General features: G+C 43.7%; 1 protein-coding gene across 2 annotated transcripts in view; it reads right to left on the reverse strand.

Moving 5' to 3' along the window:
- The window catches only part of LOC139407218 (tetraspanin 9a), a 270,678-nt gene that overhangs the window by 174,593 nt on the left and 69,472 nt on the right, over nucleotides 1-26,613 (reverse strand). Inside the window, exon 3 of one of the 2 annotated variants that reach the window (XM_071150810.1) lies at nucleotides 16,044-16,117. The exons of the other annotated variant lie outside the window; for it this stretch is intronic. The gene's annotated coding sequence lies outside the window, so the exon portion shown is untranslated. The remainder of the gene's footprint in view (nucleotides 1-16,043; nucleotides 16,118-26,613) is intronic. 2 annotated transcript variants of the gene reach the window in all.

Below are 26,613 nucleotides of genomic sequence, written 5' to 3' on the forward strand. Positions count from 1 at the left end.
GGCACAGCGACTATGGAGGTTTGCTTAAACATGTAGGTATTACAGACTCAGTCACGGAGAGGTTGAAAATGTCAGTGAAGATACTTGCAAGATGGTCTGCGCATGCTCTGAGTACACATCCTGGTAATCCGTCTGGCCCCGCAGCCTTGTGAATGTTGACCTGTTTAAAGGTCTTGCCCACATTGGCTACGGAGAGCTTGATCACACTGTTGTCTGGCTGGTGCTCTCATACATGGTTCAGTGTTACTTACCTCAAAACAAGCATAAAAGGCATTTAGCTCATCTAGTAGGCTTGCGTCACTCGGCAGCTAGCGGCTGGGTTTCCCTTTGTAGGCGTAATAGTTTGCAGACCTGCCACATCCAACGAGCGTCAGAGCCGGTGTAGTAGGATTCATTCTTAGTCCTGTATTTAAGCTTTGCCTGTCTGAGGGCATATCGGGATTTCTTATAAGTGTCTGGATTAGTGTCCCGCTCCTTTAAAGTGGCAGCTTGAGCCTTTAGCACGGTGCTGATGTTGCCCGTAATCCATGGCTTCTGGTTGGGATATGTACGTACGATCACTGTGGGGACGACGTTGTCGATGCAGTTATTGATGAAGCCGGAGACTGAGGTGGTATACTCTTCAATGCCATTGGATTAATCTCGGAACATATTGCAGTCTGTGCTAGCAAAACCGTCCTGTACCGTGGCATCCGCGTCATCTGACCACTTCCGTATTGAGCGAATCACTGGTACTTGTAAGCAGGAATCAGGAGGATAGAATTATGGTCAGATTTGCCAAATGGAGGACGAGGGAGAGCTTTGTATGCGTCTCTGTGTGTATATAAAGGTGGAGTTTTTTTCCCTCTGGTTGCACATATGACATGCTGGTAGAAATTAGGTAAAACGGATTTAAGTTTGCCTGCATTAAAGTCCCCGGCCACAAGTGAGGTCTTAGTGCCAGCATCGGTTTGTGGTGGTAAATAGACGGCAATAAAAAATCTAATTTTTTAACCCCCTTTTTTCTCTCCAATTTCAATCTTGTCTCATCGCTGCAACTCCCCAACGGATGGTCGAGTCAAGCACCCTCCAAAACATGACCAGCCAAACCGCACTTCTTAACACCCACCTGCTTAACCCGGAAGCCAGCCGCACCAATGTGCCAGAGGAAACACTGTTCAACCGACGACGGCAGCCGGATGTGATACAGACCGGGATCGAACCTGGGTCTGTAGTGACACCTTTAACACTGTGATGCAATGCCTTATACCGCTGCCCCACTCGGGAGACCCCATATTACAGTTTTTATTGTCCAGACGTTGGCCAATAGAACGGATGGTAGAGGCGGGTTACCCACTCGCAAACAAATTCTCACAAGGCACCCCGATCTCCGTATTTCCGTTTTTTTCTTCACGCGAATGATGGGGATTTGGGCCTGGTTTCGGAGAAGCATTACATCATAAAAGAAAAAATCTTTGTACGGTTCGAGGTGAGTAATCACTTCTCGGTCCTAAGAGACGGTGGCAGCAACATTATGTACAAAATAAGTTACAATCAATGTGAAAAAACACACAAAATATAGTTGGTTAGGAGCCAGTAAAACGGAAGCCATCCCCTCCGCCGCCATTATTATTAGTTTAAAAGAATGTAATCCTACCATATCATATAAGTGACAACCATTCCTTTAGAGAATGACATTGACATAATAACCAGAGATGCAATGAATGGACGGACGGTCCAGTAAATTGGATATCGCAAGATATCATGTAACCTTTCAATATAAGCATACAAGAAGAGGTACGACTGAGTATGATCAGGTTGACCGTCAGTTTACGTCAATGGAACATTGTAGTATTAATAGAGCTGCTGCTGCTGCAGCCTGGACACCGGATAGGCCTGTGGTCACACCCTCAAGGTAGACATGGGTAAGATTCTTGTCCAGTGATAAGCTCTGACAGAATTATAGGAGGCTGTGGACAGCAGGGCAATAGACAGAATGTCACACAGAGGGCGCACACGCACAGTGAGAGACAGCCCTGCACTGGGACCTCCAATGGCTTGACAGAATAGAGGGCGCCCCTTAGGTGAAATGGCACAGTATGGGAATGAAACCCTCACATACTGTAAATCCTAACTCTTACCATCGCACTGGCCCAGTACATTAAACCCAGCTCCACACACTCTCTCTCTCAGCTCTCCCGCTCTCTCCCCAGCCAGGCCTACCACTCTCCCTCAGTGCCCAGGCAACACACAGATCTGCTTATTACAGGACACTGAATAGTGGGTGTAATCCCTCAATGCCTGGCACACTGTTCTCTAAAGGATCACAGATGAGACTGTGTTCCCAAATGCACTTTCAGAAAGAATCGTGCTACATTTGGATTAGTCTGTCCATGACTATGATATACTCAATTTGAACTGAATACCAGGAACGCAGCTAGACAGATATACAGTAGGGGAGAAGTGTAAGTGTAATGATGGTGCTCAGTGTATTAAATGAGAAAAAGTACTGTAATACCCCGAGAAAGCTCCTATTAGTTGCAGGTATTGGCAAACTGGTGGTGCTGGTGACATAAGACATTCCTAATACTTGCTCTAATCCATTTCATTATTTTGCCTGTTTCTCTCCAATTAATATATTTTATCCATTAGTTAATTTGTGACATTGTCTGTGTAAGGCCAATAGAAGCGAACCAGTAACGCTTACTAAACACTATCAACTCCTGAACTTTGAACTCTCTGTCACCAGATAGTTTAAATATCCAGGATAGAGGTCCCAAGAAGAAGCAAAAAAAAAGATAGCTGTTCGAACATTTCCTCCAGTCTATGTCTGCTCAGGAGAAGTTAGCCATAGCTCTAAACCATGAAATCAGATCAATTGATTGAAGTTAAGGTAAAAAAAGAAAGAAAGAGTCATTAAACTAATTTAGAGCGGTAGATGGATAACAAAAAAACAGTGTAGAAGGTCAGATTAATCAAAGCCATACAGATGACAACATGAGAGTTCAGGATAGCAGCAGTTGTTCATTTGATGAATACTGTCATGGAACATCTAGGCACATCTTGTCCATCAGTGATGGTGCATTCCACAGTAAAATGCAGAAAATAGAGGCCTCCCGGGTGGCGCAGTGGTATCCACTGCCTCGCAGTGCTAGCTGTGCCACCAGAGACTCTGGGTTTGAGCCCAGGCTCTGTCGCAGCCGGCTGCGACCGGGAGGTCCATGGGGCGACGCACAATTGGCCTAGCGTCATCCGGGTTAGGGAGGGTTTGGCCGGTAGGGATATCCTCGTCGCGCACTAGCGACTTCTGTGGCGGGCTGGGCGCAGTGCACGCTGACCAGGTCGCTAGTTGTATGGTGTTTCCTCCGACACATTGGTGTGGCTGGCTTCCGGGTTGGATGCGCGCTGTGTTAAGAAGCAGTGTAGCTTGGTTGGGTTGTGTTTCGGAGGACGCATGGCTCTTGACCTTTGTCTCTCCCGAGTCTGTACGGGAATTGTAGCAATGAGACAAGATAGTTACTAACAATAGGATACCATGAAAAAGGGGGTAAAATAAATACAGATATATATGTAGTTTTTTTTTATGTGGAAAATAATTCTAACATTTGTTAAAATAAAATTTAAAAAAACCACTAAAATACAGTATCTTGATTAGATAAGTATTCAACCCCCTGAGTCAATACATGATAGAATCACCCTTTGCAGTGATTACAGATGTGAGTCTTTCCACACCTGGATTGTGCAACATTTGCATATGATATTTTTTGCAATATTACTTTAGTGACTTGTTGCAAACAGGATGCATCTTTGGAATATTTTTCTTCTGTACAGGCTTCCTTCTTTTCACACTGTCATTTATGTCAGTATTGTGGAGTATCTACAATGTTTTCTCCTGTCACAGCCATTAAACTCTGTAACTTTTTTAAAGTCACCATTGACCTCATGGTGAAATCCCTGAGCGGTTTACTTCCTCTCCGGCAACTGAGTTAGGAAGGACGCCTGTATCTTTGAAGTGACTGGGTGTATTGACACACCATCCAAAGTGTAATTAATAATTTCGCCATGCTCAAAGGGATATTTAATGTCTCCTTTTTTTAATGTTATACCCATCGACCAATAGGTGCCCTTCTTTGCAAGGAAAACCTCCCTGGTCTTTGTGGTTGAATCTGTGTTTCAAATTCCCTGCTCGACTGCATGTTAATCAATTTAACATTCAGGCTGTAACAACAAAATGTAGAAAAAGTCAAGTGGTGTGAATACTTTCTGAAGGCACTGTAATCAGAAAAGTGGTATTTTCTTCCATCTGATCCCAACATTTTTATATCCATTCGAGTTCCATAAATGTACTTCATCTGTGCAATACTGTACGGTAAGTCCTCTATTTTGTATCATTGTATGTTCTCAGAAGCAATCAATGCCTCTCAAGTCTTGTACAGTTCAATGCTGTGTTGTATGTAGAAGTGTCTGAAAACGGTAAGCCTGCGAAAAAAAATGGCTGACTACTAGATATGATTAGGGTGGATTTGCAGGCTGTTTAGTTTGGAGTTTAATGAGATACTCTCCTTGAGTTACTAAAATATGTAAGCATTGATTAAAGGATACTGTGATAGGGCTCTGCTGAAACGAAGTGCACTGTATAGGGAATATTCGTGCCATTTGAGATGCTGAGTGGGTACCTGAGTTGTCATGGTAATTAGATCAGTGGGTGCAATGGTGACATGTCCAGTGCTTATTATTGCCAAGGCCTTGACATAGCAAAGGCTGATCTATTGATGGGTTTTCATGGCAACCTAGTGATACTGAAAGTCATAATTCTTCATTTATTTTTTATTTAATTGTTATTTTTAATATAGCTTTAATATTTCAGATAGATTTTGGGTTCTATCAATTTAATTGTTTGCATAGTTTCTAATCCCCTTTATTTTATTTTTTCCCCCAACCCTATCACGCCTCCCCTGATTGGAGTAAACTAACAGACAACAATTATTCTACTGCTACTTACAGCTATTTTCACTCACATGTACAGTACATGTAAATAATCATACATATATTCCTAATTTCCTCTTCCTGCAAGTGCCGGACTTTCACCGACAGTGGCCAAGCCACCATTCATTCATTTAACTCCGACTCTCCGATGTCCACAGATTAACCCATCTTTCCCAGTATAGTGCCATTTTGCACGCCCAATTTTTCAGTTTTTGATTTGTTAAAAAAGTTTGAAATATCCAATAAATGTCGTTCCACTTCATGATTGTGTCCCACTTGTTGTTGATTCTTCACAAAAAAATACAGTTTTATATCTTTATGTTTGAAGCCTGAAATGTGGCAAAAGGTCGCAAAGTTCAAGGGGGCCGAATACTTTCGCAAGGCACTGTATATATATGCATATATATGTGATGCTGCGTTTTGCATCATATGACGCAAAATGCATCATACGTTGATGATTTATGTATTGAAAGTTAGATATCTTAACAAATGATTGCTGATAAGCAAAACATTTTAGGACTATGTCAACAATGGACTAATGAAACAAATACCAAAATATCGTGTTGGGTGTCATTTTCCTTTCATATCCTGCAAATGCATATGTTTCAATGTCAAAAAAGCAATTTTGAATTAATCAGTGCCCCCTGTAACCACATAATGTATTGTTTTGTCTCTAAAGGCTCTCCTGAGAGAAGGGGAGGAGGCTAAAACTGCCGTCCTCAACATTTGGAAGGCCCAGGAGCAAGCCAGGAAGGAGGAGAAGGCCAAGGCCAGAAAAACCCACCTGGAGATTGAGGTCAAGGTCAAGGAAACTGCACAACAAATGACTGACTGACTGGCATTATTTTCATGTCATGACATTTTTGTTGTATTTATCACAAAGCACAAGAAACACTAAAAGGAAGCCTACTAAGCCGAAACATCTCATCTCTTGCCATAGAGCTGAACACCTTTATCAGTTCATAAGATATTCAACATAAACATATGCTTAGTAGTCAACATACACACTGAAGCCATATACAGGGAGTACCAATACCATATCAATGTGTAGGGGTATGAAGTATTTGAGGTAGAAATGCACATATAGTCAGAGTAAAGGGACTAGGTATGAGGACCGATAATAGTAAGAGTAAAAAAAGAACAGAGCAGTAGCAACGTATATGATTAGCGTGAAAGTATGAGTGTGTGTGTGTGTGTGTGTGTGTGTGTGTGTGTGTGTGTGTGTGTGTGTGTGTGTGTGTGGCATCAGTATGCGTGCATGTGTAAGTAGTGTGTGTTTGTGTACGTGTGTGTGTGTCTGTGAGGGGGTTTGTGTGAGTGTGTCAGTGTAGTGAGTGTGAGTTTGTGGGTAGCGTCTTGTGGGTATGCATAGGGTCAGTGCAAAATAGGGCCAATGCAGCTAGTCTGAGTAACCGTTGATTAACTGTTCAGCAGTCTTATGACGGTACCAACGATATCAGGGAGAACAATCTATGGCTCAGGTGGCTGAAGTCTTTGGCAATTTTTGTCGGGCCTTCCTTTGACACTACCTGATATAGAGGTCCTGGATGGCAGGGTACTCGGCCCCAGTGATGTACTGGGTCGTTGGAACCACCCTCTGTCGCGCTTTGTGGTTGAGGGCGGTGCAGTTGCCATACTAGCCGGTGATGCAGTCAGTCAAGATGCTCTCAATGGTGCAGCTGTATAAGCTTTTGAGGATCTGAAGGGCCCATGCCAAATCTTTTCAACCTCTTGAGGGGGAAGGGATGCTGTCGTGCCTTCTTCACGACTGTGCGGCTATGTGTGGACCATGTTTCGTCCTATGTGATGTGGACACCAAGGAACTTAACGAAGGAACTACACTCCAGCCCCATATATGTGGATGGGGGAGTGCTTGCCCCCCTGTTTCCTGTAGTCCACGATCAGCTCCGTGGTCTCAATGGCATTGAGGGAGAGGTTGTTGTCTCTGACCTCCTCCATGTAGGCTGTCTCATCTCCGTTGGTGATTAGGTCTCTTACCGTCATGTCATAAGCAAACTTAATGATGGTGGCGTCATACATAGGTTTCAATGTAAAAAAAAAACATTTTGTTTTAATCAGTGTCACTTAACCACTTCATTAATTGTGACTCGTTTCAGGAAACTAGGCATATGTCACGCATCACTACTTCACAGGAGAGCCATTTGAACGTAAACTTTAAATTTTTTTATCAAAATGCAGAAATGCCTTCTGGAACATGTGAACGTTCATGTGCCTTAGTAACAAACTTGTATGCCATCTGTAAATACAAATAAAATTGTTAAATTACGAGCCTAGTTGCTTTAGCCATGGAAAAAGTCACAACCTTACCGCTAGCCATGATTGGCTGAGATAATGAGTGGGCTGGACATGCCGAGAGATCATTTCGGATTGGTCTTCCATGTAGCATACTTCTGTCTATAACATGAGCTGGTCAGTATGTGTAGGTAATCCTTTCTAAAGTGGCTTTTTTGAAAGATATCATGTAGTAGAACTGCATAAGTGTTGCTCTCCACTTTCTGGAGGACTGAGTTTTGAAATCAGTGGAATTAGAGTATGATAGCTGAGGAGGTGGAGAGAATTCTGGCTTTTGATTGCAAATATGCAGACGGAGTCGAAAAGAGAACACAAGGCTGTTGTATAAAACACCTGTCTCCAGATTACATCTTCAAACTAAGGGCTACCATGGAATCTGTGACAGAGAGGGAGAAATGTCCATCCATGTGTAAGATAGTCTAACTAGCTACATTTTCATATAATTACACATTTCTAAATTTGTCAGAAAGTCGTTTTCTTTTCAAGTTAATGTGTACTATTAGCTAGCTAACGTTAGCTGGCTGGCTCGCTAGCTAACGTTACGTGTATGATATGTGTAGTAATATTATTCATATCTCAGAGTCATTTGCATTGCTAGTTATAGCCTAACATTGAACCTGATTGGTTAGCTACCTGCAGATTCATGCAGGGTAGTAACTGTCTTGGAGAGTAGGGATTATTATGAGTTGGGATTATGGTTCATTGTTTAGCTAGCTACATGTCTAAACAAAAGACTCCACTATGCAAGTAACCATTTCAATAGAATGTTCATGATGTCACTGCGACAACTGTCGATAGACGTAGCTGGAAAAAGCGCAGATATAACTGACGAATTTACGAACACACACAGCCCTTTAATATGGCCGGTGACAGTAAACTTTGGCAAAAAAAGCGTAATTAAATTGTTGCCAGCAGCACAGTTGCAGCCACCAATGCTCTGGATAACATAAAAACAGCCTAACCAGCTCTGCTAGGGCAAGTAAAATGGTCAGAGTGAGATGTTGTCTCATTTGTGTCTGGAAGTAGCTCGCAAGCTAGCCAAAGTTAGGCAGTTAACTTGGGTGCTTGACTGCTGCTGTTAGGTCAGAACGCTCACATCAACCCTACTCCTCGGCCAGAGCATCCAGAGTGCGCTCTGAACGCTCCGAGAGTGAAACGCTCTGAATTTACTAACGGACAATCTGACAACGCACTGAGTTTACGAACGCCCATAGCACAGTCTGGCACTCCAGATTAAATTTACGAACACACACGTAGTATAAACCAGCCTTTAGTCTTGAAATCTTTGGTTGTTTAGTACATGACCTAAGTGAATCCTTAAAGAGATGGGTGGAGCTAAAGCTTAAGAGGGTGTGAACGATGCTGAATGGGTGTAGATAAAGAATAGCTCTCCAGGAGGTGTACCAAAAATATTAAAGGGCCATTTTCTCAAAAGTGAGGTTACAAGTTTATCAACATTTAAGCAGAATTACTTTCCCATTGTTCCTCAACTGTAGTGTATGATATAACATTTTCTAGCTCCGAGTCACTACTTTTATCGAATGTAAAAAACACAATTTAAAATGCTGCTACATACAACCAAATCGAGCCGTTCGGTCACAATGCTGCTCATTGGCTCAAATGATTGAAGACTGATAATTCTGATGTTTATTTAGTGCAATCACTAGTGAAAGTGAAAAAAAATACAAAAAAATACAACAACATGTCTCTCTCTCTCTCTGTCTCTCTCTCTCTTCTTCATTTTTGAAGAAATTAATTTGTTAAAAACTGTTAAACTACTGTCTTTCTTTCTCTTTGAGTCAGTGACTCACAACATGTTATGCACTGCAGTGCTAGCTAGCTGTAGTTTATGGTTTCAGTACTAGATTAATTCTCTAATCCTTTGATTGGGTGGACAACATGTCAGTTTATGCTGCAAGAGCTCTGATTGGAGGACGTCTTCCAGAAGTTGTCATAATTACTGTGTAAGTCTATGGAAAGGGGTGAGAACCCCTTTTGTATTGAAGTCAATGTACCCAGAGGATGGAAACTATCTGTCCTCCAGCTGCACCATGGTGCTACCCTACAGAGAGTGCTATAGAGGCTACTCTAGACCTTCATTGCAAAAAAAGTGTGTTTTAATCAATTATTTGGTGACGTGAATATATTTAGCATAGTTTTATCTAAAAATTATAGCGTTTTACTATTTTTATTTTTCTGAAATTCAGAGGAGGATGGTCCTCCCCTTCCTCCTCCGCGGAGCCTCCACTGTTGGGTACGCTTGTCATTCTATGACAAGGATATTCAAGGGCCATTTTCTCAAAAGTGAGGTTACAAGTTTATCAACATTTAAGCAGAATTACTTTCCCATTGTTCCTCAACTGTAGTGTATGATATACAAATCATGGGAAACTAGGTGACTTTGGCTACAACACACAGATTCAACATCTCTATTCAATTTACAAATCATCCTGACATTCAGATGAAATCAGATTTCTGCTATAATGATAAGTGAAGACTAGGCTCAAAAGCAAAATTCCACTTACACAAACAAAACGAAAAGTCAAAACATACTGCAAGAGTAAGCACTGGGAATGTTGTTATAGCCAGGCATCTCTTCTCGAGATGAGATTTGTTCACCTTTGAAGTCCTTTTCCAGGCATTATGAGCTCTGTCTACACATAAGCACTGCATTATGAATCTAGTTGTACTCCACAGGCAGCATATTTATCCCCAGTACTGTGCATGTGCGTGTGAATCTGTGCATGTGTTTGTGTGTGTAATAACGTTGTCAGAGGTGTGCTTTGAGCGGCTGAGTGGGGTGAGAGGGGCGGAGAGAATACTGCAGTGAAGAGGTCACCTCTCTGATGGTCTGATAAAAGGGTAAGGGGTTCAGGCTTTGAATGTCTTCTTTCCCATCGGTCTAAAAGAGGGTCTGTTTGTCTCAATCAAGACAACCAAGTGGAGGGCAGTGTAAGAGCCTTGGTATTGTCTCACGTACACACACGCACACGCACACGCACACACACACACACACACACACACACACACACACACACACACACACACACACACACTGAGTGGGATTAGTGATCTGAGTAGAGAGAGAGAACAGGGCACTGAGGTAATGCCTTTCTCCTTGTGGACAGATGATACAGCATGCCCTTTGGGTTTCAGCCGAGCCGTCCACAGATCAATACCGTACATGTCATAAATGGGCCCAAACGTGCTGTGGGGGGAGGCAGCCAGGATCAAACCTCATCTGAGCCCCATGGCATTTACAGGAACAGGACCTGGATGTTTGTCCGACCCAGCAGGGGGGACATTCCCGGGATGCTTCCCAGGGAACAGGAGTGCACAGCTTATAAGGGAGCCGAGGAAGGAATATCCCCCCAAAACTCCTCGGCTCCCTTATAAGTGGTAGCCTAGCAGAGCATTGGGCCAGTAACCGAAAGGTCGATGATGCGAATCTCAGAGCTGACTAGGTGAAAAATCTGTTGATGTACCCTTGAGCAAGGTACTAAACCATAATTGCTACTGTAAGTCGCTCTAGGATAAGAGCGTCTGCTAAATGACTAAAAAGTACAATTGAATGTCTCCTGGTTAAATTTATCAGGGTGGGCCAGCACTTTTAGAGAAGGAGACAGGTTGAGGGAACAACAAGTCCCTCAGAGCCGGTGTGGTGAGTGAATCTGCCAGAGGGGTTAGCAAAACAGTACAGTTCTGCATTCCTTGCTTCTCAATACTGCAAGAGAGCTAATACATCTTTACAGCTAAAATTCTATTTATGTCACAGTAGTGTTAGCTCATTCAACCAGCCACACAAATTTCACTGGGGACGGGAGACGGGGGGACATAAATATTCTCCCATTTTGAAAATGCATTTTTGTCCCCATCCAGGTTTATCATTGGGACATGATACAAAACGAGGCACGGTGTAATGGGTCCTATGACACCCCAGTCCTCACTGGAAAGGAGAGAGGTTAGTGGAGGAGTGGCGGAGTGAGTTTTGGGCCATCTCTGCCCAGGGGATGAACGCCGCCCACTCCCCTGGCCGGTCCTGGCAATATGACCTCAGAAACCTACCCACATCCTGGTTTACTCTCTCCACCTGCCTGTTACTCTCGGGGTGAAAACCTTAGGTGAGGCTGACCGAGACCCACAGACGTTCCATGAATGCTCTCCAGACCCTGGACGTGAACTGGGGACCTCAATCAGAGACTATGTCCTCAGGCACCCCGTAGTGCCGGAAGACATGAGTGAACAGGGCCTCCACAGTCTGTAGGGCCGTAGGGAGACCGGGCAAAGGGGGGAGACGACAGGACTTAGAAAACCGATCCACAACGACCAGGATCGTGGTATTACCCTGTGAGGGAGGAAGATCCGTCAGGAAGTCCAAAGACAGGTGCGACCACGGCCGCTGTGGAACGGGTAGGGGTTGTAATTTCCCTCTGGGCAGGTGCCTGGGAGCCTTGCACTGGGTGCACACCGAGCAGGAGGAAACATAAACCCTCATGTCCTTGGCCAAGGTGGGCCACCAGTACTTCCCACTAAGGCAACGCTCCGTCCGCCCGATGCCAGGATGACCAGAGGAGGGTGACGTATGGGCCCAAGCGTACAGGCGCCCAGCTGAACACTGGGGGGAGTGGGCTCTGTGCGTAACGCCCGATCGATGTCCGTGTCCAGCTCCCACACCACCGGAGCCACCAGGCAAGAGGCCGGAAGTATGGGAGTGTGATCCATGGACCGCTCCTCTGTGTCATACATCTGGGATAGTGCGTCTGCCTTAGCGTTCTGGGAACCTGGTCTGTAGGACAGAGTGAAAACAAAACAGGTAAAGAACATAGCCCACCTTGTCTGGCAAGGGTTCAGTCTCCTCGCCACCCGGATGTACTCCAGATTGCGGTGGTCAGTCCAGATGAGAAAAGGGTGTTTAGCCCCCTCAAGCCAACGTCTCCACGCCTTCAGAGCCTTGACAACAGCCAACAGCTCCCGATCCCCCACATCATAGTTTCGCGTTGGTGGCGTGCCCGAGCGCTGAGAGAGCACGGCTCCTATCCCAGCCTCGGACGTGTCCACTTCCACTATGAATGCCAAAGAGGGATCAGGATGAGCCAGCACGGAAGCCGAGGTAAACAGAGCCTTCAGGTGACTAAAAGCCCTGTCCGCCTCAGCCGACCACTGCAGCCGCACCGGTCCTCCCTTCAGCAGTGAGGTAATGGGAGCTGCTACCTGACCAAACCCCCGGATAAACCTCCGGTAGTAGTTGGCAAACCCCATAAACCGCTGTACTTCCTTTACCGTGGTGGGATATACACCGCTACACATCAATATACACCACCACACCCTGCCCATGCAGGTCCCAGAAAATCTTGTCAACAAAAGCCTGGAAGACTGATGGACCATTCATCAACCCGTACGGCATGACGAGGTACTCACAGTGCCCTGAGGTGGTACTAAATGCCGTCTTCCACTCGTCCCCCTCCCGGATACGCACCAGGTTGTAAGTGCTCCTGAGATCCAATTTTGTGAAGAAGCGCGCCACGTGCATTGACTCGATTGCACTGGCGATGAGAGGCAGCGTGTAGCTGTACCTCACAGTGATCTGATTGATCCCTCGATAGTCAATACACGTGCGCAGACCCCCATCCTTCCTCTTCACAAAAAAATAAACTGGGTAAACTGTAAACTGACTGGATAAAAACATATATATGCCCCCCCCACTTTTAAACCAAAGTTGTGCCCCTGAATTAAAATGATATTAAACTACTTCTGAACACAAAGCTACCCGAAGCTCACATACTCCAGAAAACATACAGTACAGTCATTCCGATGGTTATGAGAACATGTAGCTCCTCTTCCCACACAATGCAAGTCAACCAGTCAGCCAGTCCAAACAGTGTTCAGCCTTTGTAATGGGAATACAATTCTCCCAGTAGAGCAGAGTCTCAAAGAAGACATCAGCCTCCTCTCAAATGCCAGGCATGTTAATTAAGCTGCCTGCAACAGGAGATTTGAACATTTCATTTTTTATAACATCATTATACAACTCCTTTATTAGTGTTGCAAATGCAGAGGATGGGAAATACTTGTATCAGAATCATTATTTATAGTCATCCATTAGTTTGCTCATGGGTGGTTCCTCCGAGACACATGCATACCCATGCATACATAATGACCCATTCTCTCCTGGACAATGAAACCATGGTGCAGGAAACAATTTCATGGCAAATGGATGCCTTCAGAGGGCCAAACTGTATTGTTCGTCCTTTCACACCGACATAGCTTGCCTCGTGGCTTAGCGCTGCCTCTCCACAGAATAGAACCCGTGTCCGTGTCTTGACCCGCTATGTAAATAAACAACACCGGAAGATTCCATGTTGCCATCCCTCCATCTCATCTTGCATCATTAATCATCTCACGCAACATAAATAAAAAACGGTCGATAAATAAGTCAAGCGAGTCAGACTACTCTGTCTCGAGCAGCAGTACCACCACAGTGAGCAGCCGGTAATTCGTTGTCTCCCATTGCCAAAGCAAAGTCAATCAATAGCCAATTAAACAGAGGCGTGGCATATCTCTGGGGGCCAGCGGTGCATGTTGCTGCTGCTTCGGCCTGGGAAATTAACATGTAAATGGTTCTTTTGGAGGAGCAGGGTCAGGTGTTCTAAGACCCACGGGGGGAGGGGAGGGGGGGGTTGAGGTGGGTGATGCGGCCTTGTTTGGACATCCTCTGGGTAGGCTCGCCCCGTCCTCCACCGGTCTCAGTTACTCCTGACCTCCCAGCACTGCACCTCACACTGGCCCACATGCCTGTGGTCAAAGAGGCCTGGGAGGCTGGGGGGGGGGCTGCTGATATTTCAATGACCTCATCTGTCAATATCCCTGAATGATCCACCAGCTGAAGGCTCCCTGATTGAGTGCGAGAGGGGAGCGCCTTTTTTCACACACTCACACACACATATGAGCTCACATTATGTGTATTTGCACATACATACAGGTAATTACCAAAATAATGGAAACACTTGAGTAAATGAGGGATACAAAATATATTGAATGTAGGTGCTTCTAGACAAGGAAAAAGGTCTGATGGGTCGGCACTCAAAAAGATGTTGCATAAAGCGTACTTTGTCACTGGGAGAACGCCATGGTCCCCTTTTGATAAGCAGGTGCTTCCACACAGATGTGGTTCCTGAGTTAATTAAGCAATTCATATCTCAGAATGCTTAGGGTGATGTATAAAAACGCTGGGCAGGCCATTATTTGGCTACCATGTCTATGCCCCCGTAGGATGACAAGACAATGCCCCCATCCACAGGGCACGAGTGGTCACTGAATGGTTTGATGAGCATGAAAACGATGTAAGCAATGGCGGGTCTCAGTCATCAGATCTCAACCCAATTGAACACTTATGGGAGATTCTGCAGAGGTGCCTGAGGGCGTTTTCCCCCACAGAATCTATACCAAGGCGCATTGAAGCTGCTCTGGCGGCTCGTCGTGGCCCAAAACATTTTATGTTGGTGTTTCCTTTATTTTGGCAGTTACCTGTACATACAGTACATGGATTGCACAGTCACACTCACTCAATATATCTTTCTGCCTCACAAACACACACACACGCACATGCACATACACGCACATACAAGCACGCATACACGAACACACACACACCTCCTGCAAACCACCAAGCCCAGAAGGGGACGTTTGTATGCATTACCAGGGGCAGTGTGGGAGCAAGAGTAATGCACAGATCCTTGACCCCTTCATCCCCAAACACCCTATCCCCCCCATTCTGCTGATCTCTCTGCTATGGAACTGACACCTCAGGGCTAAGGGCCTCTCATTGGTTCACATGAATGGCACCGCAGCCGCCGAGCCTGACAGCTCAGCTACTCAGCCGGACACAGGTTGGCCTATCTGCCGAGCCTGACAGCTCAGCTACTCAGCCGGACACAGGTTGGCCTATCTGCCGAGCCTGACAGCTCAGCTACTCAGCCGGACACAGGTTGGCCTATCCGCCGAGCACCGGTGCGACTAAATTGAACGCTTTCATTTTTGTGACTTTGGAGTGGGGAGCCACCGAGAAGGGGGTCTGAATGGCTATCAGAGAGGACCTTACACCTTGGAAGGCCTGGGGAATCAGAGCACAACTGACTGTGTTGGCTGTAAACTGAACAAGATTATACCATGCTATTTCTGTAAGACACACTGCAGAGCAAGCAGTAGGGCTGTCAAAGGTGCAACGGCGCACTGTGATATCAGAGCAGAGGGGGCTGAGCTAGAGAAGCTAATGCTGGCTACAGCACACATCCACGTGAGACTGAAACGCGGCGAGAGCAGTGGCATTACATCTCTGGTTGGTGTAATTACAAAGTCTCATTCCCTTTGAAAAGACGGGAGATGTGTGTGTGTTGTAACTTTAATGGGTTACAGAGTTAATGTTTAAGTTAATTAATGGAGTTGTATCTAAAGATATTTTCTTTACAGTTATTTACATATGTAATTGTATTAGTTAGCATTGAATGACTCTTTTGACTGCAAGTTCCAGAATGCCTTGCGACCAGAAGTAGAGAGAGAGAGAACGCGCCAGTTATGTGCAAGTGACACATGATTATCCTGACTCTTTTTGCTAGCAACTCATTATTCATTGCTCTGTAGAATCATGTTAAATGTTGTTAAATGTAACGTGAATAAGTATTATTACTAAAAGAAGCTTTCATATCAACCCCACGTCCCGAAGTCATTACTTTGAAGATAGTTATTCTATAGTGTGTTTATGGTCTTACATTTCCTCTGGGGGGGAGATGAAGACTGTGTCTGTTCCTCTGTTCCTCAGTCACAGTTCAGGCAGCCCTGAAGCCTGCCAAACACACAAACTCAGTCAGCCCTCTACTTGCTCTTCCACACCACAGTCCATTAATAATAACATCCTATTTATAAAGAGGGCCAGGCCTGTAAAACACAATAAAACCCAGAATATAAAAATGGCTAGATGGGTAGATGTATTCCACGGGCTAGTCTTCAAATTTATAGAGCATCAACACCACAGCTTGAGAGACTACAGTAAACAGCCGCTCGTTGTTTTTCAAAGAGCAGAGTGGACAGTACTTCAACTAAGCTCCCCAGACAAAACTCCAGGTGCTGCGTGTGTGACCTTGAGCACTGCGGCAAAATACTGAGAAGGGGAGAAGTAAGGGTGACGTGTTGGATTGGATAACAAGACGTATACACACTCATGTACACATATTGGTACACATATAGTGCATACCAATACTGTAGCTTCTGTATCTGATTAATTTATTTCCTCTCCCTTTCTTTATTTCTCTCTCTCTCACACACACACACACACACACACACACACACACACACACACACACACACACACAAACACACACACACACAAGCAGTGTCACTCAGCAGGCATGGCAAAATACAAATAATATCAAAGGCCAGCACTTGCACTGCAGAATGAATGATGGCACTTCATGAACACCTTCACATGAGAAGTGCAGCAGGAGTCTACAGGCTGAGCTACAGCCCCAATCATATACACAGGCCAGGTTTCTTCCCCCTGTATGATGACTTATGATGGCCCAGCCACCGCCTTTTATTTCCATTTTATGATGAGCAATGGCATCTCCCGTTTCCTTTTATCATTTGGAGGGCTGTTCTACAATAGCAGCAGAATGGCAACAGCCTCGGCAGTGCCAACAAACTATTCCAATATAGCCGTGTCATCTCCCCTCCAGGGACAATATGGGTCGATATCGGAATGGAAGTCCCTGTATCACCTGGCTGTGGAATAGATCATCAGCATATGGGGACACTTATACACTGCCATACAGAAACACGAAGACTCTGTGATGATGCACTGGTGAGCCACACAAACAGCCTGATTGTTCGGTAGACCTACAATTTGATAAATGAACAATACTTTCGCTACTTTTAAACATTTTGTTATGTGATCGTGTAAAGTAGGCTACGCGAAAGCCAGAGTCTGGTTATCATATCATCATATCATTTATTCAGAAATGTTTTGCGTTGTTTCTCTTTTGTCTGGCATCGCCAACATGTGCTTCTGTGCTTACAGATGGGCCGCGGTAAGCGGCGAAGGTCTCATAGACTTCAGTGTTGCGGGCTGCAAAAAAAGCAAGCAGTTTTGCAAGAGGCGCGGTTCGTGCCGAGCGGCGCACAAGAGCAAGCACCACGCACTGGAGCGAGCACCATGCACGGCGGCCTGCCATGGCTGACCAATGAGCAGTGTTCATCTTGTCAACCAATCAAACAATGTTTTAATGACAACAATAGGGACAGCGGGTCTCTCTACACATTGTAGGTGGATTTTCTTGCAGTTCAATTGCTGTTTACCAAGGCCTATGTATAAGCACGGGCTTACTGTAGGTGAGCGCAAACCGGTCAAATTCACGTCTGAAGGCAAAGGTTGCGCCCCTATACATATTTGGTTTCCAATGTTCATCAGAAACGCTGATATTTATGCAAGTTATGTATTTGTTTTTATTAACGAGTAAAGTAGGCCTATTGGTCATTTGTAATGTTAATTGTGCAATCGTATTGCCATTCAAGTGTGTTAATCCCTGTTCATTGAGAACGGTCTATGTCTGATTAGGGCAGATCCTTTTAGGATTCTCATTCTCATGGGTTGCGTATACACAGGCAGCCGAATTCTGATATTTTTTCCACTATTTTATCTTTTGACCAATCACATCAGAAATGTTTACTAATATCTTTTTCAGAGCTGATCTGATTGGTCAAAAGACAAACTAGTGAAAAAAACATCTGAATTGGGCTGCCTGTGTAAACGGAGCAAAAGAGAGCTGCTTGTCTGTTTCTATCCAACTAATCATAGACCGACTCCGACGTCTTTTGGGCGTCTTTTTTTGGTGAAGTCCGGACTGGCCTTGATTTCAACGTCCATGGACGTTGATTTTTGCTCCGGACTAAATCTGAACCAATCATAGACGTGATTGGTGTTTGGTTCAGATTTGGTTACCTATATTTGGCCCCAAAATACTTTCAAGATTTCAATTTTTTATGTCACATGCACAAGTACAGTGAAAATCCTTTCCTTCAAATTCAAAACTCAACAATGCAATAATCAATAACAATGTAATATTAGAAAAAACACGAGAAATATAAAGAAATATGAAAGACACAGTGAGTAAGTAAGCATACTATATACGGGGTCAGTTCCTATACCATATTTACAATGTGCAGAGATACTGGAATGATGGAGGTAAATATGTATAGGGTAAAGGTGACTAGGCAACAAGACATAATACAAACAGAGTAGAAGCAGCTTGTATGTGAGTGGGTGTACATGTGTGTAGAGTCGATATAAATGCAGGTGGACACCGCTTCAAATTAGTGGATTCTGCTATTTCAGCCACACCTGTTGCTGACAGGTATATAACATTGAGCACACAGCCATGCAATCTCCATAGACAAACATTGGCAGTAGATTGGCTGGTACTGAAGAGCTCAGTGACTTTCAACGTGGCACTGTCATAGGATGCCACATTTCCAAGTTTGTCAAATGTCTGCCCTAGTCAACTGTAAGTGCTGTTATTGTGAAGTGGAAACGTCTATGAGCAACAACGGCTCAGCCAGAAAGTGGTAGGCCACACAAGCTCACAGAACGTAGCGCACAAACATCGTCTGTCCTTGGTTGCAACACTCATTACGGAGTTCCAAACTGCCTCTGGAAGCAACATCAGCACAATAACTGTTTGTCTGGAGCTTCATGAAATGGTTTTCCATGGCCGAGCAGCCACACACAAGCCTAAGATCACCATGTGAAATGCCATGCGTCGGCTGGAGTGGTGTAAAGCTCACTGTCACTGGACTCTGGACTATTCTCTGGAGTGATGAATCACGCTTCACCATGTGGCAGTCCGACGGGCGAATCTGGGTTTGGCAGATGCCAGGAGAATGCTACCTGATCAACAGCATAGTGCCAACTGTAAAGTTTGGTGGAGGAGGAATAATGATCTAGGGTTGTTTTCATGGTTCAGGCTCCTTAGTTCCAGGGAAGGGAAGATGTCTTGGATGTCAGGGAGCTCGATCCGAGTGATGTACTGGGATGTCCGCACCACCCTCTGTAGCGCCATGAAATTGAGGGTGGTGATATTGCCATACCAGGCCGTGATGCAGACAGTCAAAATGCTCTCAATCGTACAGCTGTATAACTTTTTGAGGGCCTGTGACAAACTTTTTCAACCTCCTGGGGTGGAAGAGGAACTGTCGTGCCTTCTTCATGACTGTGCGCGTGTGTTGGGACCATTTTTAGTCTTTAGTGATTTGGAAACTGAGGAACTTGAAGCTCTCGACCTGCTCCACTGCAGCCCCGTTTCCTGTAGTCCACGATCAGCTCCACACTGCCAGGTCACTGACTTCCTTTCTGTAGGCTGACTCATCGTTGCCAGTGATCAGGCCTACCACCGTTGTGTCGTCAGCAAACTTGATGATAATGTTGGAGTTGTGTGTGGCCACGCATTCGTGGGTGAACAGGGAGTACAGGAGGGAACTAATCACACACCCCTGAGGGCCCCAGTGTTGAGGGTCAGCGTGGTGGAGGTGATGTTGCCTACCCTTACCACTTGTGGCGGCCCTTCAGGAAGTCCAGGATCCAGTTGCAGAGTGTTCAGACCCAGAGTCCGAAGCTTGGTGACGAGCTCAGAGGGGACAATGGTGTTGAACGCTGAGCTGTACTCAATGAACAGCATTCTCACATACAGTTGAAGTCAGAAGTTTAAATACACTAAGGTTGGAGTCATTAAAACTCGTTTTTCAACCACTCCACCAATTTCTTGGTTTTGGCAAGTCGGTTAGGACATCTACTTTGTGCATGACACAAGTAATTTTTCCAACAGTTGTGTACAGACAGATTATTTCACTGTATCACAATACCAGTGCGTCAGAAGTTTAAATAGACAAAGTTGACTGTGCATTGAAACAGCTTGAAAATTCCAGAAAATGATGTCATGGCTTTAGAAGCTTCTGATAGGCTAATTGACATCATTTGAGTCAATTGGAGGTGTACCCGTGGATGTATTTCAAGGCCTACCTTCAAACTCAGTGCCTCTTTGCTTGACTTCATGGGAAAATCAAAAGAAATCAGCCAAGACCTCAGAAATTGTAGACCTCCACAAGTCTGGTTCATCCTTGGGAGCAATTTCCAAACACCTGAAGATACCACGTTCATCTGTACAAACAATAGCACGTAAGTATAAACACCATGGGACCACGCAGCCGTCATACCGCTCAGGAAGGAGACGCGTTCTGTCTCCTAGAGATGCTGCGAAAAGTGCAAAGCAATCCCAGAACAACAGCAAAGGACCTTGTGAAGATGCTGGAGGAAACAGGTACAAAAGTATCTATATCCACAGTAAAAATGAGTCCTATATCAACATAATCTGAAAGGAAGAAGACACTGCTCCAAAAGGAAGGACTGGTGCACTTCACAAAATAGATGGCATCATGTGGATATATTAGAAAATTATGTGGATATATTGAAGCAACATCTCAAGACATCAGTCAGGATGTTAAAGCTTGGTTGCAAATGTGTCTTCCAAATGGACAATGACCCCAAGCATACTTGTGGCAAAATGGCTTAAGGACAACGAAGTCAAGGTATTGGAGTGGCCATCACAAAGCCCTGACCTCAATCCTATAGAAAATGTGTGGGCAGAACTGAAAAAGCGTGTGCGAGCAAGGAGGCTTGACTCAGTTACACCAGCTCTGTCAGGAGGAATGGGCCATAATTCACCCAACTTATTGTGGGAAGCTTGTGGAAGGCTACCCGAAACATTTGAGCCAAGTTAAACAATTTAAAGGCAATGCTACTAAATACTAATTGAGTGTATGTAAACTTCTGACACACTGGGAATGTGATGAAAGAAATAAAATCTGAAATAAATCATTCTCTCTACTATTATGCTGATATTTCACATTCTTAAAATAAAGTGGTGATCCTAACTGACCTAAAACAGGGAATTTTTTACTTGGATTAAAATGTCAGGAATTGTGAAAAACTGAGTTTAAATGTATTTGGCTAAAGTGTATGTAAACTTCTGACTTCAACTGTAGGTGTTCCTCTTATCAAGGTGGGTGAGGGCAGTGTAGAGATCAATTGAGATTGCATCATCTATGGATATGTTGGGGCGGTATGCAAATTGGAGTGGGTGTAGGGTGTCTGGGATGGTGGAATTATTGTGTGCCATAACATAGACGTCTGTGATTGGTTCAGATTTAGTCCGGTCTACACCAGCCTTGATTTGGCTAAAACATAGACATCTATGATTGGTTCAGTTCAATTTTGGTCCAGACACAAACTAATCTGATCCAAACATAGACATTTATGTTTCACAAATTTGGACAGCAAGTTACAGCACACTACAGTAGAGTACAGTACATTAAAATACAGTACAGGAAATAAATGTATAGTACAGTAGAGTACAATACAGTACAATACAATAACAGTAGAGTACTATAAAGTAAAGAAAAGTAAAGTTCACTACAGTACAGTAGAGCATAGTACATTACAGTATAATGTACTGTATTGTACTGAACTAAACTGTACTCCACTGTACTGTACTCTACGGTACTCTAATGTACTCTACTGAATTAAACTCTACTGTACTGTACAATACTCTACTGAATTGAACTACTTTACCGTACGCACCATACCATGCTGTACTTTTCTGTTCAAACTTCTGAAACATAACCTAGGCATCTAGGATTTGTTCAGATTTGGTATGGTCTGGACCGACCAAATGTGTACTAGTTTAGGGGCGGAGCTCATTATAATAATAACCAGCATGGTCTGCACATGTTTGTTTTTACATACAAATGTTGGTCATTCAGCAGAAGCTCTTATCCAGAGCAACTTACAGTCAGTGCATTCAACTAAGGTAGATAAACAACTAAATATCAGTCATACCAAGAAAAAAATATCTCTGTAACCGTTACTGAGAATGTTATTGTAGTTTAAGTGGTCTGTTGGTTAAGTCTGATAACATGACAAATTAAATATAATTTCTGCCAGATTTAAACCTTTTGAAAGTTAACATAAGCGCATTTAATTAGTGATGAGAAACCAAGGTTTTCTGAAGGCTACGGCGTGTTCATCAAACTGTGCTGAAAAACGGTTAATTACTCTGAGCTAGTAATGGGAAAGCGAGGCTATCTGAAGGCTTTGGTGCTTCCACCAAATTATGCCCAAAAATGGTTGATTACTCTGAGCGTCATTTATTATCTGTTCATATCGCACATTAGTGACTTCTGGTCCGCAATATAGTAAACAGATTTACATGTTGCGAAATCAGTGGGACTTCGCATTTTGCAACACACTTTGGTCATGCGGCAGCCGAGCTATTGTCCTCACACTGGCTTCCGCCGAGCGCTGACACAAAAGCTGCCAGTCTCTGAGCTTTATCATCCGTACACAATGCACATTAGGGACATCTGCTGGTCAGAAATAAATAGCTGCATGTGATTATAAAATATACTTTTTTCTACACAGTTTTCATTAAAACTTCGTATCACAGCTCTAAGTTGTAGGCTTTAGTAGCCTATAATTACATTGAACAAAAATAGAAATGCAACAATTTCAAAGATTTTACTGAGTTACAGTTCATATAAGGAAATCAGTCAATTGAAAAAAATTAATTAAGCCCTAATCTGTGGATGTCACATAACTGGAAATACAGATATGGTCACAGATAACTTTAAAAAGTTACAGGCGTGGATCAGAAAACCAGTCAGTATCTGGTGTGACCACCATTTGCTTCATGCAGCGCGACACATCTCCTTTGCGTAGAGTTGATCCGGCTGTTGATTGTGGCCTGTGGAGGTTTCTGGATATTGGCGGGAACTGGAATACGCTGTTGTAAACGTCGATCGAGAGCATCCCAAACATGCTCAATAGGTGACATGTCTGGTGAGTATACAGGCCATGAAATAACTTTTTCAGCTTCTACGAATTGTGTAGAGATCCTTGCGACATGGGGCACTGCATTATCATGCTGAAACAGGAGGTGATGGAGGCGGATAAATGGCACAACAATGGGCCTCAGGATCTCATCACGGTATTTCTGTACATTCAAATTGCCATCGATAAAATGCAATTGTGTTCATTGTCCATAGCTTATGTCCACCACCACCATGTGGCATTTTGTTCACAATGTTGACATCAGCAAATCGCTCGCCCACACAACGCCACGTCTGTCATCTGTCCAGTACAGTTGAAACTTGATATTCCTCCGTGAAGAGCACACTTCTCCAGCTCGAGATGAACTTCCAGTGGCATGCAGATTAACTTCCCTTAGACAGTTTCTGACAGTTTCTGCAGAATTTCTTTGGTAGTGCAACGGTCTAGATGGCTGGTCTGAGATGATCCCGCAGGTGAAGATGACAGATGTGGAGGTCCTGGGCTGGCGTGGTTACACATGGTCTGTTGTTGTGAGGCCGGTTCGACGTACTGCCAAATTCTCTAAAATGACATTGGAGGCGGCTTATGGTAGAGAAATTAATATTATATTCTCTGGCAACGGCTCTGGTGGACATTCCTGCAGTCAGCATGCCAATTGCACGCTACCTCAACTTGAGACATCTGTGGCAATGTGTTGTGTGCACATTAGAGTGGCCTTTTATTGTCCCCAGCACAAGGTGCAACTGTGTAATGATCATGCTTCTTAATTTGCCACACATGTCAGGTGGATGGATTATCTTGGAAAAGCATAAATGCTCACCAACAGGGATGTAAACAAATTTGTACAAAACATTTTGTGGAGAATGGTAACTTGTAATGAATGTCCTGTTGAAGTTGGGCTTCTGTGGGGTTTAAGAGGTGCTGCCACCTATTGTACGTAGTTGGCAGGTTTGAGAGTATGAATCACAGCATGTAGCCTATATCGAAAACCTTAATGCAAATGACATTACTTTAGCAAAGTAGGGTCAAAAGTGGGTAGATTGAGATGACTATTATTGATCACAATTCAAAAGCCTAACATCCTTCCAATGGCTATGGATTCCAACAGTTTAGGAATACAGGCTTCATTGAAAGGCTTGCCATGTAAATGATTTACATTGCAAGTTGTATCACTGGATGTGGCGTCGATTTGAACACCGCTTGAAGCAATGCAATTGACTAATGACATGTGCATGTAGGCTATGAATTAATGGCCTAATAGGCTAGACTATAGACACTGGCTGTGTCCAAATAACCATACTAAATAGTAGGCCGTTTGAGTATGCGAAAATAAAACGTTACATACGATGTGAATTTTCTAAAATCGAGTATGCTTTAAATGCCAAAATGTTAAACTAATTTCAGCTTCTCATCTAGTAGAATTCGCTACACACTTTTCATGAATTTCACAGCCACAATGCATTGGAAGAGGAGGGCTGCGAGTTTCGATAGCGAGATCTCTTCAAGTAAACAACAAAACAACTTGGTAGATGGCGAATAGCGAAGTTTCTGCGGTGGTGTATTTTTGTTCTCCTTAAAATTATCACAAACGTTTCATCGTAACATTACATCTTTGAAAACAGCCTGCCGTGCCTTTGGCTAGCTATGTGCTTTAATAAGACTAGAAGTTATAACTGTTTCGAATGGTAATGTTAGCTAACATTACAGGGTTGCTTGCTTGCTGTTCAGCGATAACTTCATATTTAACATTAGCCTAGTTAGCTAGCTAGCTAGCTAGGTACTTGTTATAAATACCAGGACTTGTGTTCAAACTGTTGCAGAGTCTGATGACAATAACAGGCATTTAATTCAGTGGCGAACACGGGTGGAGAAATGCTGCAAAAAAAGGTTGAGTAAGTCGTGGTTATAGTTAGCGCTCTTGACACTGCACTATCACTAGTTAGCTATAGCTAACATTAGTAACACAGTAGCCTACATTCCTATTTTCCACTGTGGTCCAAACACTTGTCTTTTCTTCTAGCTCTCCTGATTTGTCACGTTGGTTTATTTGTGTTGAGCGGATTCTGATTGTAATGTTCATGCGATGCAATATTAGTTTCTACCTGAACGGTTACAACCTGAACGGGTCTAGCTAGTTTCATTGCGCACACTGTAACCTGTTATGGTGAAAGTAATGGTAAGCTGTACTCGTTACTGTTTACCCTTGGCACTCCAACTTGATAAAGTGTGTGGCAGTCTATCTACCTAGAGAAAGTTCACACAAATATACTTTGCTCATGTTTTGGTTAATGTTGTACTTCATCTTGTGTATTTTCAGGATCTACGTGAAGTGTTAGCTGGAGGGGCAGCTGTCATCTTCATTGGTAAAAAAGAAGTGGGAGAACCATAAACAAACATACATGGGATGTGACATGCTGCTGTGCTGTACTTGGCTAATAAAGGTCCACCTTTCTCTGAGAGCAAAAACACTTTCCCATCTATTTCCTTTGCTTCACCAGCACATTCATGTAAGTGTGATGATGTACAGTGCCTTCAGAAAGTATTCATACCCCTTGACTTATTCCACATTTTGTTGTTACAGCCTGAATTCAAAATTGATTAAATATATGTTTTTTGTCACCCATCTACACACACTACCCATAATGAAAAAGTGAAACATGTTTTTAGACATTTTTGCAAATGTATTGAAAATGAAACATCTAATTTAGAAGCACCTTTGTCAGCGATCACAGCAGTGTCTTTCTGGGTAAGTATCTAAATGCTTTCCACACCTAGATTGCACAACATTTTCCCATTATTATTTTCAAAATTCTTCAGGCTCAAGTTGGTTGTACATCATTGCAAGACAACCATTTTCAGGTCTGGCCATAGATTTTCAAGTAGATTTAGGTCTGAACTCTAACTGGGCCACTCAGGATCATTCACTGTCTTCTTGATAAGCAACTCCAGTGTAGATTTGGCCTTGTGTTTTAGGTTATTGTTCTGATGAAAGGTGAATTAATCTCCCAGTGTCTGGTGGAAAGGAGACTCAACAAGGTTTTCCTCTAGGATTTTGCCTGTGCTTAGCTCTATTCCATTTATTTATTATCCTGGAAAACTCCCCAGTCCTTAAAGATTACAAGCATACCCATAACATGACACAACACCCACTGAAGAGTGGTACTCAGTAATGTATTGCTCAGTAATTGTTTTGCACTATTACTTTAGTGCCTTGTTGCAAACAGGATGGATGTTTTAGAATATTTTCATTCTATACAGGCTTCCCTCTTTTCACTCTGTCAATTAGGTTAGTATTGTGGAGTGGATACAATGTTGTTGATCCAGCCTCAGTTTTCTCCTATCACAGCCATTAAACTCTGTAACTGTTTTAAAGTCGCAATTGGCCTCATGGTGAAATCCCTGAGTGG

The sequence above is a fragment of the Oncorhynchus clarkii genome, chromosome 1, assembly GCF_045791955.1.
Source record: "Oncorhynchus clarkii lewisi isolate Uvic-CL-2024 chromosome 1, UVic_Ocla_1.0, whole genome shotgun sequence".
Classification (NCBI taxonomy): domain Eukaryota; kingdom Metazoa; phylum Chordata; class Actinopteri; order Salmoniformes; family Salmonidae; genus Oncorhynchus; species Oncorhynchus clarkii.